Below are 17,890 nucleotides of genomic sequence, written 5' to 3' on the forward strand. Positions count from 1 at the left end.
CATGCTTGACCAGACATATGTTGACCTGCCATGCAGCTCGTTGGCAAGCGTACCTCAAAGACCCACACCAAAGAACAAAGCGGACCTCTCCTTGCTCCTCCTCAGCTGGCATCTCCAACCCCACTAGACCTTCAGTCCTCTCTGAAACCTGCTCTGAGAGGAATGAAGGTGTAGAATTAGGTGTGTCACAGCCAAGTGCTTCCGGGAACTCTGCTAGCGGTACACCCACGTCCGATTATAGCAGGCAAATGTCCCTGCCCCAGCTGCTGGACCGGCGAAAGAAGTTCACTTCCAGCCATCCACATGCCCAGCGGTTGAATGCTAGCTTGGCTAAATTGCTAGCACTTCAACTGCTGCCTTTTCAGTTGGTAGACTCGGCCCCCTTCCGTGAGTTTGTACAATGTGCGGTTCCTCAGTGGCAGGTCCCCAAACGCCACTTTTTCTCACGGAAGGCGATTCCGGCTCTCTACCGGCATGTGGAAGGCAATGTCCTTGCCTCGCTGGACAGGGCGGTCAGCGGTAAGGTGCATATTACCGCTGACTCATGGTCCAGCAGGCATGGACAGGGACGTTACCTGTCTTTCACGGCCCATTGGGTCACTCTTCTGGCAGCTGGGAAGGATGCAGGACAAGGTGCAGTAGTGTTGGAGGTTGTTCCGCCACCACGCCTCCAAAATGCTACTATTGGTTGTGACACACCTCTCTCCTCCACCCCCTCCTCTTCTTCTTCCTCCATGGCCTCTTCCAGTGCTCTGTCCTCAGAACCAGCGGTGCTGCGTAGGCGTTCCAGGGGCTACGCAAGTACGCAGGCAAAACGATGCCATGCCGTGCTTGCGCTGGTTTGTTTGGGGGACAGGAGCCACACTGGGGCGGATGTTTTGTCAGTTCTGCAGGGGCAGGCTGAGAGGTGGTTGATGCCACACCAGCTTAAGCCAGGAATGGTGGTTTGCGACAATGGCACCAACCTCCTCTCCGCCCTCCGACAGGGACAACTGACCCATGTGCCCTGTGTAGCTTACGTCCTTAACCTGGTGGTGCAGCGGTTCTTGGGCAGGTACCCCAGCTTACAGGATGTCCTGAAGCAGGCCAGGAAAGTCTGTGTGCATTTCCGCCGATCATTTAATGCCTGTGCTCGGCTGGCTGAGCTCCAAAATGAGTTGAACCTGCCCAAGAACCGCCTTATATGTGACATGCCCACCAGATGGAACTCAACATTGGCCATGCTGCAGCAGCTGCACACGCAGCAGAGGGCCATCAATGAGTACCTGTGCGACTACAGCACCAGGACAGGGTCAGGGGAGCTCGGGTTTTTCTCACCACGCCAGTGGGGCATGATCAGGGATGCATGCACTGCCCTGTCACCGTTTGAGGAGGCCACAAGGATGGTGAGCAGTGACAGTGCATGCATCAGTAACACTGTACCTCTTGTCCACCTCTTGGAGCATACGCTGCGTGGAATAATGGACAGGGCACTTGAGGCAGAACAGAGGCAGGAAGAGGAGGACTTCCTTGCCTCTCAAGGCCCCCTTTATCCAGACAGTGTTCCTGCTGTGCCACCCATCACACAGGAAGAGGATGAGGAGGAGGAAGAGGAGGAGGAGGATGATGATTGTGTCAGCATGGAGGTGGAGGCTGGCACTCAGCATCAGCAGCAGCAGCAGCAGCAGCAGCAGCAGCAGCAGCAGCAGTCTTGTAGGGATGATTTACAGTCCCAAGAAACACGTGGACTTGTACGTGGCTGGGAGGAGGTAGCTGCGGATCATGTTGTCCTTAGTGACCCAGAGGACTCCGGACCAAATGCCTCAGCTAACCTACGCTGCATGGCCTCCCTGATCCTGCAAAGCCTGCGGAAGGATCCTCGTATTCTTCGGATCAAGGAGAGGGACCATTACTGGCTGGCCACTCTCCTTGATCCACGGTACAAGGGTAAGGTTGCCGAGGGAGCAGAGCAGAGGATGAGACATCTCCGGGAGGCCTTGCAGAAAGGTCTGTGCAACGCGTTCCCAGAGACTGGGAGGTTACAAACTCCTGGTCCTGGACAACGTGTTGCTGAGGCATCGGTCAGAAGGAGCGGTGGAGAAGGTGGCCGTCTGACTGATGCTTTCAGACAATTTGTTAGTCCGCAGCCCCAAGGTATGATCGGTTCCAGCACCCATCGCCAGCGTCTGATTTACATGGTGCAGGAATACCTAGGGGCAAGGTCAGACTTGGACACCTTTCCCACCGAAAATCCTCTGGCTTACTGGGTCTTGAGGATGGATCACTGGCCAGAGCTTGCACAGTATGCAATTGAGCTACTGGCCTGTCCTGCATCCAGCGTTCTTTCGGAACGCACCTTCAGTGCTGCTGGTGGCTTTGTTACCGATCACAGGGTGCGCCTGTCCACCGAATCAGTTGATCGACTGACCTTCATCAAGATGAATCAGTCTTGGATCACCCACAGCTACCAAGCACCTGAAGCTGATGTAACAGAATAATTTTTTTTGAAATATCACATCCCTTCAAGACTGCCTATGCTGATGCTGAGTGACTGTCCTGTTATGTTGATTGTCTATCCTCTTCCTCCTCCGCTGATATGTTGGAAGAACATTTCTGGTTCTGGTTGATGCCATCAGCCCAACTTTTCTGCCCCTGTTTAACAGGGGTGTTTAAGTACAATTTTTAATGCAATGCTTTGCAGCAGGGCTAATTCCTGCAATCAAACAAGAGTATATGGGAGAGTATATGGGAGAGGTTGCAGTGTGGTGGCACCAGTGCCTAAGGCCCAATTTTTCTGCCCCTGTTTAACAGGGGCGTTTAATTACAATGTTTGATGCAATGCTTTGCAGCAGGGCTAATTCCTGCAATCAAACAAGAGTATATGGGAGAGGTTGCAGTGTGGTGGCACCAGCACCAGTGCCTAAGGCCCAATTTAGGGACATGTAATTACAATTCTTGATATAATATTTCACAGGAGGGCCCCTTCCTGTGCCCACCCAGAGTAACGGTGAGGACTTATAGTGTTGTGGCATTAGCACGACAACCACCAAAGGTCAATTTTTCTACCACTGTTCAACAATGGCATGTAATTACAATTCTTGATATAATCGTTCACAGCAGGGCGCTCCAGCGCCCACCAAGAGTCACTTTGAGGGCTTACAATGTTGTGGCAAAACCAACACCTTGTTCCGCCATTTCTGCAGAGCATATAGGGCAGGCCCCTACTTTCAAACATCCAATTTACAAACATCTCCTACATGCAAACGGAAGGAGACAACAGCAAGTGAGATGAAAAAAGATGGACGACAAAACAAATTATACAGGGGTGATAACCCTTCCCTATGTTTTCCAAAAAGCTTAAAAATAGTTTTTTTGACTGGAGCTACACTTTAAAAATGTACCAGTTGAAAATTACAAACATATTCAACTTAACACAACAAACCTACACAGTCCCTGTCTTGTTTGCACCGCCTGTATACTGCTGTTCTGAGTATATAGGTCCTGGGGGCCACACGCATTTCCTTTTTTTAATATGGGTACAGGGTTCCCCTTAATATGCGTACAAGACCCAAATAGGTTGGTAATGGGCAGGGAGGGCTACCCATGCCATTTTTCTCAATGATTTTCAACCATATTGCAGGAACCAGATATAACATTAAAACCGCAAGCAGTTTTAAATGGTGTTATTTCCGTTTAATGTCATTTTGTGCAGGGACTGTTCTAAACACGGGAAACACGTGGCACTTCACAGGCATACTACAGACACCCCCCAGGCACTATATTTAAAGGAATATTTCACTTTTTTTTCACTTTAATCGTCATTAAAATCAGTGCTCCCGCCAAAACGGCCATTTTTAAAAACATTTTAGGCATTGACCCATGTCCCCTGGGGCAGGAGCCAGGTCCCCAAACCCTTTTTAGGACAGTATCTTGCATATTAGCCGTTAAAATTAGCACTTTTCATTTCGAACGTTCGAGTCCCATAGACTTCAATGGGGTTCTAAAGTTCGTTCGAATTTGGGGTCCGTTCGAAAGTTCTGGTGCGAACCGAACCGGGGGGTGTTCGGCTCATCCCTACTGGTGATGGTTGCTGGAACTGATTATACCTTGGCCCTGCTGACTAAAAAAATTTTTATTAACGCATCGGTCAGACGGCCACCTTCTCCACCGCTCCTTCTGTGACTGACCGAAGCCTCAGCAACACGTTGTCCAGGACCAGGAGTTTGTAACCTTCCAGTCTCTGGGAAAGCGTTGCACAGACCTTTCTGCAAGGCCTCCCAGAGATGTCTCATACTCTGCTCCCTCTCCGACGGCAAGATAAGGTCCTCAACCTTACCCTTGTACCGTGGATCAAGGAGAGTGGCCAGCCAGTAATGGTCCCTCTCCTTGATCCGAAGAATACAAGGATCCTTCCGCAGGCTTTGGCAGGATCAGGGAGGCCATGCAGCGTAGGTTAGCTGAGGCATTCGGTCCGGAGTCCTCTGGGTCACTAAGGACAACATGATCCGCAGCCACCTCCTCCCAGCCACGTACAAATCCACCGGTTTCTTGGGACTGTAAATCATCCCTAAAAGACTACATGCTGCTGATGCTCAGTGCCAGGCTCCATCTCCATGCTGACACAATCATCCTCCTCCTCCTCTTCCCCGTCCTCTTCCTGTGTGATGGGTGGGACAGCGGGAACACTGTCTGGATAAAGGGGGCCTTGAGAGGCAAGGAAGTCCTCCTCATCCGGCCTCTGTTCTGCCGCAAGGGCCCTGTCCATTATTCCACACAGTGTATGCTCCAACAGGTGGACAAGGGTTACAGTGTCACTGATGCATGCATTGTCACTGCTCACCATCCTCATGGCCTCCTCAAATGGTGACAGGACAGTGCATGCATCCCTGATCATGCCCCACTGGCATGGTGAAAAAAAGCGAGCTCCCTTGACCCTGTCCTGGTGCCATAATCACACAGGCACTCATTGATGGCCCTCTGCTGCATGTGCAGCCGCTGCAACATGGCCAATGTTGAGTTCCACCTGGTGGGTATGTCACAGATTAGGAAGATTTTGGGCAGGTTAAATTATTTTTGAAGGTCAGCCAGCCGAGCACTGGCATTATATGACCGGTGGAAATGCACACAGACTTTCCTAGCCTGCCTAATGACATACTGTAAGCCTGGGTACCTACCCAAGAACCACTGCACCACTAAGTTAAGGATGTGAGCCAAACAGGGCACATGGGGTTGTCCCTGTTGGAGGGCGGAGAGGAGGTTGGTGCCATTATTGAAAACCACCATTCCTGGCTTAAGCTGGCGTGGCGTCAACCACCTTTCAGCCTGCCCCTGCAGAGCTGACAGAATCTCTGCCCCAGTGTGGCTCCTGTCCCCCAAGGACAGCAGCTCAAGAACCGCCTGCGTACTTGCATAGCCCCTTGAACGCCTACGAAGCACCGCTGGTTCCAAGGACAAAGCACAGGAAGAGGTCATGGAGGAAAAAGAAAATGATGGGGGTGGAGGAGAGAGGTGTAGCAGAATCACCACTAGTAGAATTTTGGAGGCGTGTTGGCGGAACAACCTACAACACTACTGCACCTTGTCCTGCATCCTTCTCAGCTGCCAGCAGAGTCACCCAATGCGCCGTGAAAGATAGGTAACATCCCTGTCCATGCCTGCTGGACCATGAGTCAGCGGTATAATGCACCTTACCACTGACCGCCCTGTCCATCAAGGCCAAGAGATTGCCTTCCACATGCCAGTAGAGAGCCAAAATTGCCTTCTGTGAGAAAAAGTGACGTTCACGAACCTACCACTGAGGAACCGCACATTCCACAAACTCACGGAAGGGGGCAGAGTCTACCAACTGAAAAGGCAGCAGTTGAAGTGCTAGCAATTTAGCCAGGCTACCATTCAACAGCTGGGCATATGGATGGCTGGGAGTGAACTTATTTTGGCAGTGCAGCAGCTGGGGCAGGGAAATGTGCCTGGTACAATCTGATGTTGGTGTACCGATAGCAGTTTGCCCGCAAGTACTTGGCTGTGACAGACCTAATTCTACACCTTTATTCCTCTCAGTGCAGGTTTCAGAGAGGACTGAAGGTATAGTGGGGTTGGAGATCCCAGATGATGAGGAGCAAGGAGGGGTCTGCTTTGTTCTTTGGTGTGAGTCTTTTAGGTACGCTTGTCAAAGAACTGCATGGCAGGTCGCCCTATATGTCTGGTCAAGCATGTGGTGCCCAAGCGGCTGATGTTTTGGCCACGCGAGATACGCTTGTGACATATATGTTGCAAATAGCAGCGGTGCAATCTGATGCACTCGTCTCAAAAAAAGGTCCACGCCAAAGAACTTTTGTAATAATGCGCAGAGACAGCAGTGCCCTGCACATGTGGAGCTCTGCGGTGTGATACAGTCGGTGTGCTACCCTTAAGCTGGCCCCTGGAGGGCATCCTGCCTCATTGGAGATGTGCTTCCTCCTCCTCCTCCTCTCTCCTATCGGGCACCCACGTGGAGTCAGTGACCCCATCATCCCTCCCTCCTCATCACTGGAGCAAACCTGGCAGTATGTTGCAGCTGGGGGAACATGACTGCCAGATTGCTGTCCTTCTTGGGCACCCCCTCTCTCTGGGCTCATGTTACTGCCTTCCTCTAGCTGGGTACCATCATCAGAGCCTTCAAAATGCTTGGCATCCTCCTGGAGCATGTACCCAACACTGTGGTAAAACAGATCTGGGGGCTAGGGAAAGAGTGACTGATGCCATTGAGCCAAGGGAAGAGGCCACGTTGGCAGCTGCTTTGCCAGACAAAGTACCCTGAGCCTGGGTGAGAGAGGATGAGGACGGCTTGGTCATCCACTCTACCAAGTCTTTGGCATGTTGCAGCTCAACACGGCCAGCTGCGAAAAAAAGGACAAGCATGTCCCATGGCCACATGCTGATGAGGATGTAAAGTGTCCATGACCAGCACTGTTGCCTCTAGACACAGAGCCTGCTTGCCCTCTTTTATTGGCTTGTGACTGTCTGCCTCTCCTTGTTGGCCTTCCAGACATACTAATGCCCTGCAGGGAGATGTAGCTGCACAAACCTGGGATATATATATATATATATATATATATATATACATACATATATATATATATATATATATATATATATACACACACACACACACACACACACACACACACACACACACACTGATTATACTGCAGCTAGTAGAATCAACTGCCTGCCATAGTATTATTAGTATGAGAACACAGGCAATTGTATTCCGGTAAGCTTTACGTGCACACTGTGCAAAAGACACTAAAACAAACTACTGCAGCTCCCTGCCTTTATTTGTATGAGAACGCCGGCAATTGTATTCAGGTAAAGCTTTAGGTGCACACTGTGCAAAGGACACAGTACACTAAGTGAAAATACTGCAGCTCCATGCCTGTCAGTATTTTATGAAGAGAATAACAGGTACAGATCTAGCTAAACTGAATACAGTCTATAAATATTTATACACAACACACCTGAGATGCATATATATCCTCTACACACTGTAACTGAAGCTAACTGCCTACTCTAGCTAACTCAAATTAAATGATTCTCTCTCTCTCTATGTCTTTAACCATCGCTGCAACACACTACAAAAGACTGCCACGCAGGCAGCCTTATATAGTGTGGGGCGTGTGCTAAACCCCCTGAGACATAATTGGCCAAAGCCACTCTTATGTCTCAGGGGGTTTAGTATGCCATGAGTCAATCATGGCTCTCCGTTTTTTTCTGCGCTATGATTGGCCAAAGCATGCGGGTCATAGTGCAATGCCGCAGTGAATTATGGGCTGTCATTCGTATTTGGCGCGAATGGTCCATAACGTTCGGAATTCGGCGAACAGACGACTAGACGATGTTCAAGTCAAACATGGGTTTGACTGGAGCCCGAAGCTCATCCCTAACCTTAAGTAATTGCGCATTTCTGGGGGGATGTAGAACTGGTGGAACATCCTTTCAATGTCACATATCACAGCAACTGCTTCCTTCCTGGAGCAACAGAGGACTCCCACTAGAGAATTTATCAGGTCGGGACCTGTCATTAAGGTGTCATTTAGGGAGATGCCTTTAAACTTTGCTGAACAATCAAAGACGACTCTTAACTTGTCTGGCTTCTTGGGGTGATAAACCCTGTGATGTGGGATGTAGCACACTGTTTCTTCCTCTGATAATGAAAGGGCTGGTTCTGTATCACCTTTTCTGATCGTTTCTTCCATGAATGCAGTGTAGTATTCGTAGTACTGTTTATTTGCCTTTAGCCTTTTCTCTAGATGTTGAAGTCGAGTGATGGCTAGCTTCTTATTGTTTGGTAGTGTTGGTTGACTGTTGTCTTTGAAGGGTAACAGCATCTCATAGTATCCATCTTTCCTTTTCATTATGGCTTCAGAGAGAAGTTGCACAAAATGAAGGTCATCTTGAGACACATACTTATCTTCATAATTTCTTTCAGAGAAGTCCATTTCTTTCTTTTTTTTTTTGAGTTTTAAATTTTTATTAATTTTGAACATTTAAAAGGTCAAAAAATTATAAGTTGTATCATATACAGAACATGACATATTCAAGAATTAAAGAAATTGTTCTTCTGTTACATAAATTGCATCAGAAAACAGTCTTTTATTGTGGATGTTGTGCATTGACCTTCCAGAAAACAAACCAGTTCCAACAAAGAACAACCTAAATAATTCAACCGAAGGATAACCATCAACAAGTACATGAAAAAATGAAAATCACAGTACTACATCCGTAGTATCTATTAGCTGCAATTATGCACCATCATCTTTTGTCACTAATCTGTAGTTTGCTTGCTGTTTGTTTACCTACTAACGTATTTTACTACCTCAAAGGAGATTCGTCAGTTTATAAGTTTTGATCCATATTTCCCAATGTTTATTAAAGGTTTCCCTATTTCCATGAGTATTAGCAAAGGAATATTCATATGAGCATTGTAGGTTTACTCTAGAAACAACTTCTGTAATGGTCGGAGCTATATCTCTTCTCCATTGGCACATTATGGACATTCTTGCTGAAATTAGAATATGAAGAATTACTGTTTTACAGTTAGTGGGGAAATTTCCTATGGAAAGTCCTAATAATGCTAGACCTGGTGAGGGTTGCGTAATGTTTCGTGTGATCATTGAGATCAAGTGGAAGATTGACTTCCAGAAGCTAGTTATTGATTTACAATACCATAGTATATGGAGTAAGTTCCCCGATTGCCCACAGTTGCAAAAGCAGTCTGGAGAGTGACCTTTGGAAATTTTTGCTAAGCGGACTGGTGTCATGTACCATCTATGAAGGATTTTATAAACATTTTCCCAGTGCAATACACAGTGTGAGGCTTTTAAGCTGGAATGAGTTGCTTGTTCTGAATAGGATCTATTTAACTCTAGCTCCCACTTCTGTATTGCCGGTAAGTGTTTTATTAGAATATTGGGATGTTGTAAAGAATAAAGAAGTGAGATGCCTTTCCTTTGGTTAGGATCTGTATGGTAAAGTTCCCATAATTTTTTATCTATAGATATGCTGTTATCTTTGAAAGTATGCAATAGATGTTGAATCTGAAACAGTTTAAATGTATATTTATTTATGTCAGAGAAGTCCATTTCTAAAGCCTTTAACACTTCATTGACCGGGGGCATTGGCATTTCTTTTAGAGCGACTCTGTGTATGAAATTCTGGCTACCCTGTCTATCAAGATGTGGATTTGCTGATCCTATGATGCTCCAGCCGAGCATAGTTTTTTTGAGCAAAGGGTTCATCTTTGGAGTCTGTAATGACCTACAAGGGAGCCAGTGCTGATGGGCAATCGTAACCAATCAGCAGTCCAACTTCACAGTCGTGAAGTGGCTGTAACTTGTTAGCCAAATGCTTGAGGTGAAGTGCAGTCTCCTTGGTGGGAATGTGAGACTTATCTACTGGAATGAAGTCTCTTGTATAGGCTTGACGGATTTGGACTATAGCTTTAGAGTTGAAACCACTTGGAGACCGTGAGCAATTTGGCTTGATATAACTGTATAACTATATCAATGGCTGTCATGGTGCTGAGCTTTAGCTGTAATGGCTTGGTATTAATGCTTAAATAGCAGGTCTGCCAAAATAAAGGTTGAATCACTCTGCGTGTCAAGTAAGCCATAAGTGAGGATTTCTCTCTGAGGCTACGCTGCGGCTGACAACATAACTGGAACAATGCAGGAGGTGGCAAGAGTATGCCTTGTCAATGTATGGGACATAACTTTGGGAACATTGTCATTTACCCTATCTCCCATAGCTACTGAATCATCATTTGGTGTTTTGACAGGCTCAGTATTTATCTGTATGTGCAAACAGGTTGGATGACAACAACTACATATGCTACATGTATGTCTTCCTTTGTAGTCTTTTGAAGTATGGCCCTTTCTTAAGCAACCAAAGCAGAGGTGGTTTTCATAAATTAATCGATGGTCCTTGCTGCAAAAGTCATGCATTTAGCGACACTGTGCGTTTTGTCTTTGCAGACTAGGCAGGGTGGTTTTGGTCTTAAAGCGGTTTGGTACCTAAAAATAAAACTTCATCTTATTAAAATCACCAGATTGAATACCTACCTAAATGAACCCTGAAAAAAAAAATTCTTTACTTACCTTTTATTTCAGATGTTTCTGCTGACTTCCGGGTTGTCCTCCCGTGGGAGTAGGCGTGGTTATCGTCCTCGCAATGGTCCCTGGGAAATTTCTAAGCTATTTCCCAAGAATCCATGGGGGACAATGAAAGTGCGAAATCTCGCGAGATTTCGTTAGGACGCCGGTCACGTGACAAGGGCGTGTCTGAATTTGCCATTTTTAAAGTGGGCAGGCAGCTGTATCTGCCATTACCACTATTGCACACTGAGCATGTGCGAGATGGAGCGGAGCATGCTGGGAGCCGAGCGTCATCGATACACAGGAAGTAAATGCCTGTGGGCTTCAGACGCCCACACTTAAAATGGAAAACGCCAGAGCACTTTTTTAAAAGTCATCCCGAGGAAAAGAATCGTCGCGCCGGGGGTCAAAAAAACGCCGGACGTGGATGCTAAGCGAAGGTAGCAGTCGCCCACCTGTAACACAGGTAAGAAAGAAAAAAAAAAGAGCGGAATCCCGCTTTAAGCTGAGATCTCTGGAACACTGGAGGTGAAGGGTTTCATTTGAGTTCTTGTCTTGAGCGCCTTGGCTCTTTTGGGAATTCTCTCATCTGTGGTCTTGGTACTGAAGAGGAAGGGGGAGGTAACGGGGTTGCAGCTATCTTGGCTTCCTTCTGCAGGAACTCTGTGAAACAAGCAAAAGGTTGGGTATTCTTGAGACTTGTCTAATTCGTCCACAACGATTGCGACTCCATCTACGCATGACTCATTCAGGCAGTTTCTTGAGAAGCTTGTGGTTTTCTTCACAATCATTTATAATAGCTAAGCCTTTAACATGGGGAATGGCTTCCACACAGTCTTGAAGGAAATCTGCAAACTTTCTTAATGCTACAGGGTCATTTGCTGATATCTTTGGCCATTTAGCCAGCCTTTCTCTGAAAGCTCTTTGCACTATGAATGAAGATTGAAAAAATGTGCTGGTTGTCACAGAGCGATGCTAATCTGCCCTACATCCCTAAAGCCCCATACACACTATCAGATTATCTGCTGAGTTTTTTCTTCAGATTTACCAAAACCATGTAGTAGAGGGGCCTGCCTGATTGCATACACATTGAAACTCCTAAGGTTTGTCCTCATATTATATGGTTTTGGTAAATCTGAAGGAAAAACTCAGCAGATAATCTGATAGTGTGTATGGGGCTTAAGAATAGACAATTGAACAACATATTCCCTCTCTGAGGGGGACTTTAACATAGAATGGATAGCTAATGAAATATAGAAAAAATCTAAAAAAGTATCAATCTTTTAATCAAAAATATTTAATATATACAGCACGCACATAATGTACAAAAACATCATATAATGAATCATCTGGGAGCTGGTAGACACACCAATACAAAAGCAATGTACAGAAAATAATCACACAGAATCTGTTCAGCTGAAGGTGAGCACAGCAGAAGTACCCAACTCGTTTAGAGATTTACAAAAATGACTTTCTATTCATCAGGGGTGTATGCTATTTGTCGCAGAACATACAAAACAAAGTCTGCAAATAATAAACAGACAAAAATGCATTGCATATTAACAAATGTACAATAAAAGTGCAGCTTACACATTACATAGACCAACACGCCTTGACAAGGTACTTAGAAAACTGACCGTACAGGCTGTATAGACTGTGTGTATTCTCCTATATCCAGATTTGCAAAAATGCTAAGGCTCAATGATAAGCATGCAGAGTGTGGCAGATTTCACTTAAATAGCCCAATGTGCATAGGGCATAGGGCAGTGATGGCGAACCTTGGCACCCCAGATGTTTTGGAACTACATTTCCCATGATGCTCAACTACACTGCAGGGTGCATGAGCATCATGGGAAATGTAGTTCCAAAACATCTGGGGTGCCAAGGTTCCCCATCACTGGCATAGGGTAACCCCCATGTTGTGTTAAAAATATATACATAAAACACCGAAAGAAGAGCCATATATAGCTACCTTATCAAAAAAGGGGAAGACCCAGAGTATGGGGGAGCAGTAATTGGCAGTCCAAAATCTTGTCAGTGTAAACAATGCGAAGGAGTACAAATTAGGAAGCCTGGGAGACCGAAAACAGGTCAGCCAAGAAACCTGAAGTGAAAAATAGTAAGCAAAGATTACCAAACCTAATTGCAAATTCAGAAAAAGGGGGCAAAACAGAAAAAGGCATAATTGAAGTATACATGCCAAAAACGTTTAAAGTTCAGCCCCAGCTCTACCAGTAAAATAATAGTATTCCACAGCCAGAGAGGCGAGTTACGATACGGTTAGAGCCCTAAACCTTATCCACTTGGGCTGGTCGAGGAAGACTCCTCTGTTGCTGATTTCAGTGGACGCGGAGAAGGCCTTTGAGCGGGTCAACTGGCATTTCATGTGTCGCACTCTGGAATACCAGGGACTGGGGCCACATATGTGCAAATGGGAGGAGGCTATATATATATATATATTCACATCCCTCAGCAGCGGTCAGGGCTAATGAGGCAATATCCAAACCCTTTAACCTTAGTAACGGGACTCGGCAGGGGTGCCCGCACTCGCCCCTGATTTTTATCTTGACACTGCAGCCATTACTGGCGCATATTAGGCAGGATCAGAATATTCAGGGCATCGGGACAGGCAATAGTCACCATAAAGTAGCGGCATATGCCAATGATCTTCTCTTTTTTGTGACCAACCCGGTCACATCTATCCCTAATTTATTGAAGACTCTTAGGTCATACTCCGCCCTTTCCAACTACAAAATTAATGTACACAAATCGGAAGCACTGAATATTAACCTCCCTAGTGAAACCCTGAACAACGTTCGACAGAACTTTCCCTTTGCCTGGGCCAGAAACAAAATCAAATACCTGGGGATATACCTGACCCCTTCCCTCGCATCAATCTTTCAGGAAAATTATACCCCCTAGCTAGCCTCACTACACCTTGACCTGCAGCGATGGCATAAACATACCTACTCATGGTTCGGCAGGAATGGCATCCTTAAGATGGTCGTCCTGCCGAGACTCCTGTACCTCCTACAAACGCTCCCGGTGGTGGTGCCTCCCCATTTTCTATGGGTGGTGAAGGGGGAATTTTTATAGTTCCTATGGGGATATAGAATAAAAAGAATTGCTTACAGAACCCTGACTTTGCCAAAGGATCAGGGTGGCATTGGCTTCCTGGACCCTATCAAATATCATCAGGCGGTTAATTTCACTAGAGCTCTGGATTGGGTCAAACATTCCTCGGAAAAGGAGTGGGTGGAGGTGAAGCAGGTCATGTCTCCGTTCCCCTTGCCTACTCTGGTGCGGCAAACCTCAAGTCTCCCGGCAAGTTTAAAAAGTCATCCATTGATAGGGAACATGCTGTCGGTCATAGCCAGCTCGAAACTGGTAAGAGTGAGTTCCAATGACCCTTCCCCGTTATCTCCGGTAATCGGGCTCAGGAATAGTGATGGCCGAACGGTTCGCCCGGCGGTCGTTTCGCGGCGAATTTCCGACTTTCGCCGTCCGCGGGTTCGAACGCCTTTTTCCGTCGTTCGCCCCGGCGGACTTACGTGTTTAATGTATACAAGAACTTTAACCTTTCGTGACACGTTTATCATGTGTTACAGGACAACCAATTGAGACATGACAGCTCATGGACACTTGGACATTCCCCCTAACCTATAAATACACCCGATCCGGTGGCCATTTTACATTCTTTCTTCTGTCACTGTAGGGAAAGGATCCTGTGTGGAGTAGGGACAGAGAAAACGCTAGCTATTTGGTACACAAAAGTTCTTTTCAGGACTGGTATAGGTGTTAGGTCAGCAGCCTGAGTTTCTTTTGTCAGTTTAGATAAAGGGACAGAGCGCTGTATGCTGCTATTTTAGGGACAGCTCAGCCAGATTAGTCTTTCTTCATCATCATCATCATCATCATCATTAGCTGTTACTATCAGGTCCACAAAAGAGCTATTCCAGCTAATCGTTCCAGCCTACTCTTTTTTGCCAATTTGTATAGGGACAGGCAGGAAGCAGTGTGTCAGGCAGTGAGGATAATTTTAAAGACTTGCTGTTACTATTAGTTCCACAAAGGTTCTTTTCAGGACTGGTATCAGTGGTACGGTAATAGGCTTGTACACGTATAATATTCTTTCTTCCAAATATAGAAAGAATATTATACTTGACTGCTGCCCTTCTGCTGCAGTCTGCTAATCATTCACAACTCACTTGTTCCACAAAGCTCTTTATCAGGACTGGTAACTTGGTCTGTCTAGGGTGCTACGGTACATAGGCTTGGGTGCGGTACAGTCTGCTGTTCTGTAAGGACCGCTATCGGTCCACAATACATAGGGTTGCCGTGCACTACTGCTGACCGCTGCCCTATACTGCAGCAGTCCTTCAGCGGTATAGGGACTGACGCACAGTCTGCTAAACACTAATACACAACCTGCTTGGTCCACAAAAGTTCTTATAAGGACTGGTAACTTGGTATAGGGTGCTACGGTACATAGGCCTGAGTGCGTTACAGTCTGCTGTTCTGTAAGGACCGCTATCGGTCCACAATACATAGGGTTGACGTGCACTACTGCTGACCGCTGCCCTATACTGCAGCAGTCCTTCAGCGGTATAGGGACTGACGCACAGTCTGCTAAACACTAATACACAACCTGCTTGGTCCACAAAAGTTCTTATAAGGACTGGTAACTTGGTATAGGGTGCTACGGTACATAGGCCTGAGTGCGTTACAGTCTGCTGTTCTGTAAGGACCGCTATCGGTCCACAATACATAGGGTTGACGTGCACTACTGCTGACCGCTGCCCTATACTGCAGCAGTCCTTCAGCGGTATAGGGACTGACGCACAGTCTGCTAAACACTAACACACAACCTGCTTGGTCCACAAAAGTTCTTATAAGGACTGGTAACTTGGTATAGGGTGCTACGGTACATAGGCCTGAGTGCGTTACAGTCTGCTGTTCTGTAAGGACCGCTATCGGTCCACAATACATAGGGTTGACGTGCACTACTGCTGACCGCTGCCCTATACTGCAGCAGTCCTTCAGCGGTATAGGGACTGACGCACAGTCTGCTAAACACTAACACACAACCTGCTTGGTCCACAAAAGTTCTTATAAGGACTGGTAACTTGGTATAGGGTGCTACGGTACATAGGCCTGAGTGCGTTACAGTCTGCTGTTCTGTAAGGACCGCTATCGGTCCACAATACATAGGGTTGACGTGCACTACTGCTGACCGCTGCCCTATACTGCAGCAGTCCTTCAGCGGTATAGGGACTGACGCACAGTCTGCTAAACACTAATACACAACCTGCTTGGTCCACAAAAGTTCTTATAAGGACTGGTAACTTGGTATAGGGTGCTACGGTACATAGGCCTGAGTGCGTTACAGTCTGCTGTTCTGTAAGGACCGCTATCGGTCCACAATACATAGGGTTGACGTGCACTACTGCTGACCGCTGCCCTATACTGCAGCAGTCCTTCAGCGGTATAGGGACTGACGCACAGTCTGCTAAACACTAATACACAACCTGCTTGGTCCACAAAAGTTCTTATAAGGACTGGTAACTTGGTATAGGGTGCTACGGTACATAGGCCTGAGTGCGTTACAGTCTGCTGTTCTGTAAGGACCGCTATCGGTCCACAATACATAGGGTTGACGTGCACTACTGCTGACCGCTGCCCTATACTGCAGCAGTCCTTCAGCGGTATAGGGACTGACGCACAGTCTGCTAAACACTAACACACAACCTGCTTGGTCCACAAAAGTTTTTATAAGGACTGGTAACTTGGTATAGGGTGCTACGGTACATAGGCCTGAGTGCGTTACAGTCTGCTGTTCTGTAAGGACCGCTATCGGTCCACAATACATAGGGTTGACGTGCACTACTGCTGACCGCTGCCCTATACTGCAGCAGTCCTTCAGCGGTATAGGGACTGACGCACAGTCTGCTAAACACTAATACACAACCTGCTTGGTCCACAAAAGTTCTTATAAGGACTGGTAACTTGGTATAGGGTGCTACGGTACATAGGCCTGAGTGCGTTACAGTCTGCTGTTCTGTAAGGACCGCTATCGGTCCACAATACATAGGGTTGACGTGCACTACTGCTGACCGCTGCCCTATACTGCAGCAGTCCTTCAGCGGTATAGGGACTGACGCACAGTCTGCTAAACACTAACACACAACCTGCTTGGTCCACAAAAGTTTTTATAAGGACTGGTAACTTGGTATAGGGTGCTACGGTACATAGGCTTGAGTGCGGTACAGTCTGCTGTTCTGTAAGGACCGCTATCGGTCCACAATACATAGGGTTGACGTGCACTACTGCTGACCGCTGCCCTATACTGCAGCAGTCCTTCAGCGGTATAGGGACTGACGCACAGTCTGCTAAACACTAACACACAACCTGCTTGGTCCACAAAAGTTCTTATAAGGACTGGTAACTTGGTATAGGGTGCTACGGTACATAGGCTTGAGTGCGGTACAGTCTGCTGTTCTGTAAGGACCGCTATCGGTCCACAATACATAGGGTTGACGTGCACTACTGCTGACCGCTGCCCTATACTGCAGCAGTCCTTCAGCGGTATAGGGACTGACGCACAGTCTGCTAAACACTAATACACAACCTGCTTGGTCCACAAAAGTTCTTATAAGGACTGGTAACTTGGTATAGGGTGCTACGGTACATAGGCTTGAGTGCGATACAGTCTGCTGTTCTGTAAGGACCGCTATCGGTCCACAATAGATAGGGTTGACGTGCACTACTGCTGACCGCTGCCCTATACTGCAGCAGTCCTTCAGCGGTATAGGGACTGACGCACAGTCTGCTAAACACTAATACACAACCTGCTTGGTCCACAAAAGTTCTTATAAGGACTGGTAACTTGGTATAGGGTGCTACGGTACATAGGCCTGAGTGCGTTACAGTCTGCTGTTCTGTAAGGACCGCTATCGGTCCACAATACATAGGGTTGACGTGCACTACTGCTGACCGCTGCCCTATACTGCAGCAGTCCTTCAGCGGTATAGGGACTGACGCACAGTCTGCTAAACACTAACACACAACCTGCTTGGTCCACAAAAGTTTTTATAAGGACTGGTAACTTGGTATAGGGTGCTACGGTACATAGGCTTGAGTGCGGTACAGTCTGCTGTTCTGTAAGGACCGCTATCGGTCCACAATACATAGGGTTGACGTGCACTACTGCTGACCGCTGCCCTATACTGCAGCAGTCCTTCAGCGGTATAGGGACTGACGCACAGTCTGCTAAACACTAA

The 17,890-nt window shown here is 47.0% G+C and overlaps 1 protein-coding gene across 2 annotated transcripts in view; it reads left to right on the forward strand.

The window, feature by feature from the left end:
- HSD17B1 (hydroxysteroid 17-beta dehydrogenase 1) overlaps window positions 1-17,890 on the forward strand; it is a 485,223-nt gene that overhangs the window by 76,645 nt on the left and 390,688 nt on the right. Inside the window, exon 1 of one of the 2 annotated variants that reach the window (XM_077459467.1) lies at window positions 9,244-9,406. The exons of the other annotated variant lie outside the window; for it this stretch is intronic. The gene's annotated coding sequence lies outside the window, so the exon portion shown is untranslated. Of the gene's footprint in view, window positions 1-9,243; window positions 9,407-17,890 lie in introns of those variants that run through there. 2 annotated transcript variants of the gene reach the window in all.

This window comes from Lithobates pipiens, unplaced genomic scaffold, assembly GCF_037356315.1.
Source record: "Lithobates pipiens isolate NorthernLeopardFrog02 unplaced genomic scaffold, aLitPip1_a1.2 Scaffold_28, whole genome shotgun sequence".
NCBI classification, from domain to species: Eukaryota; Metazoa; Chordata; class Amphibia; order Anura; family Ranidae; genus Lithobates; species Lithobates pipiens.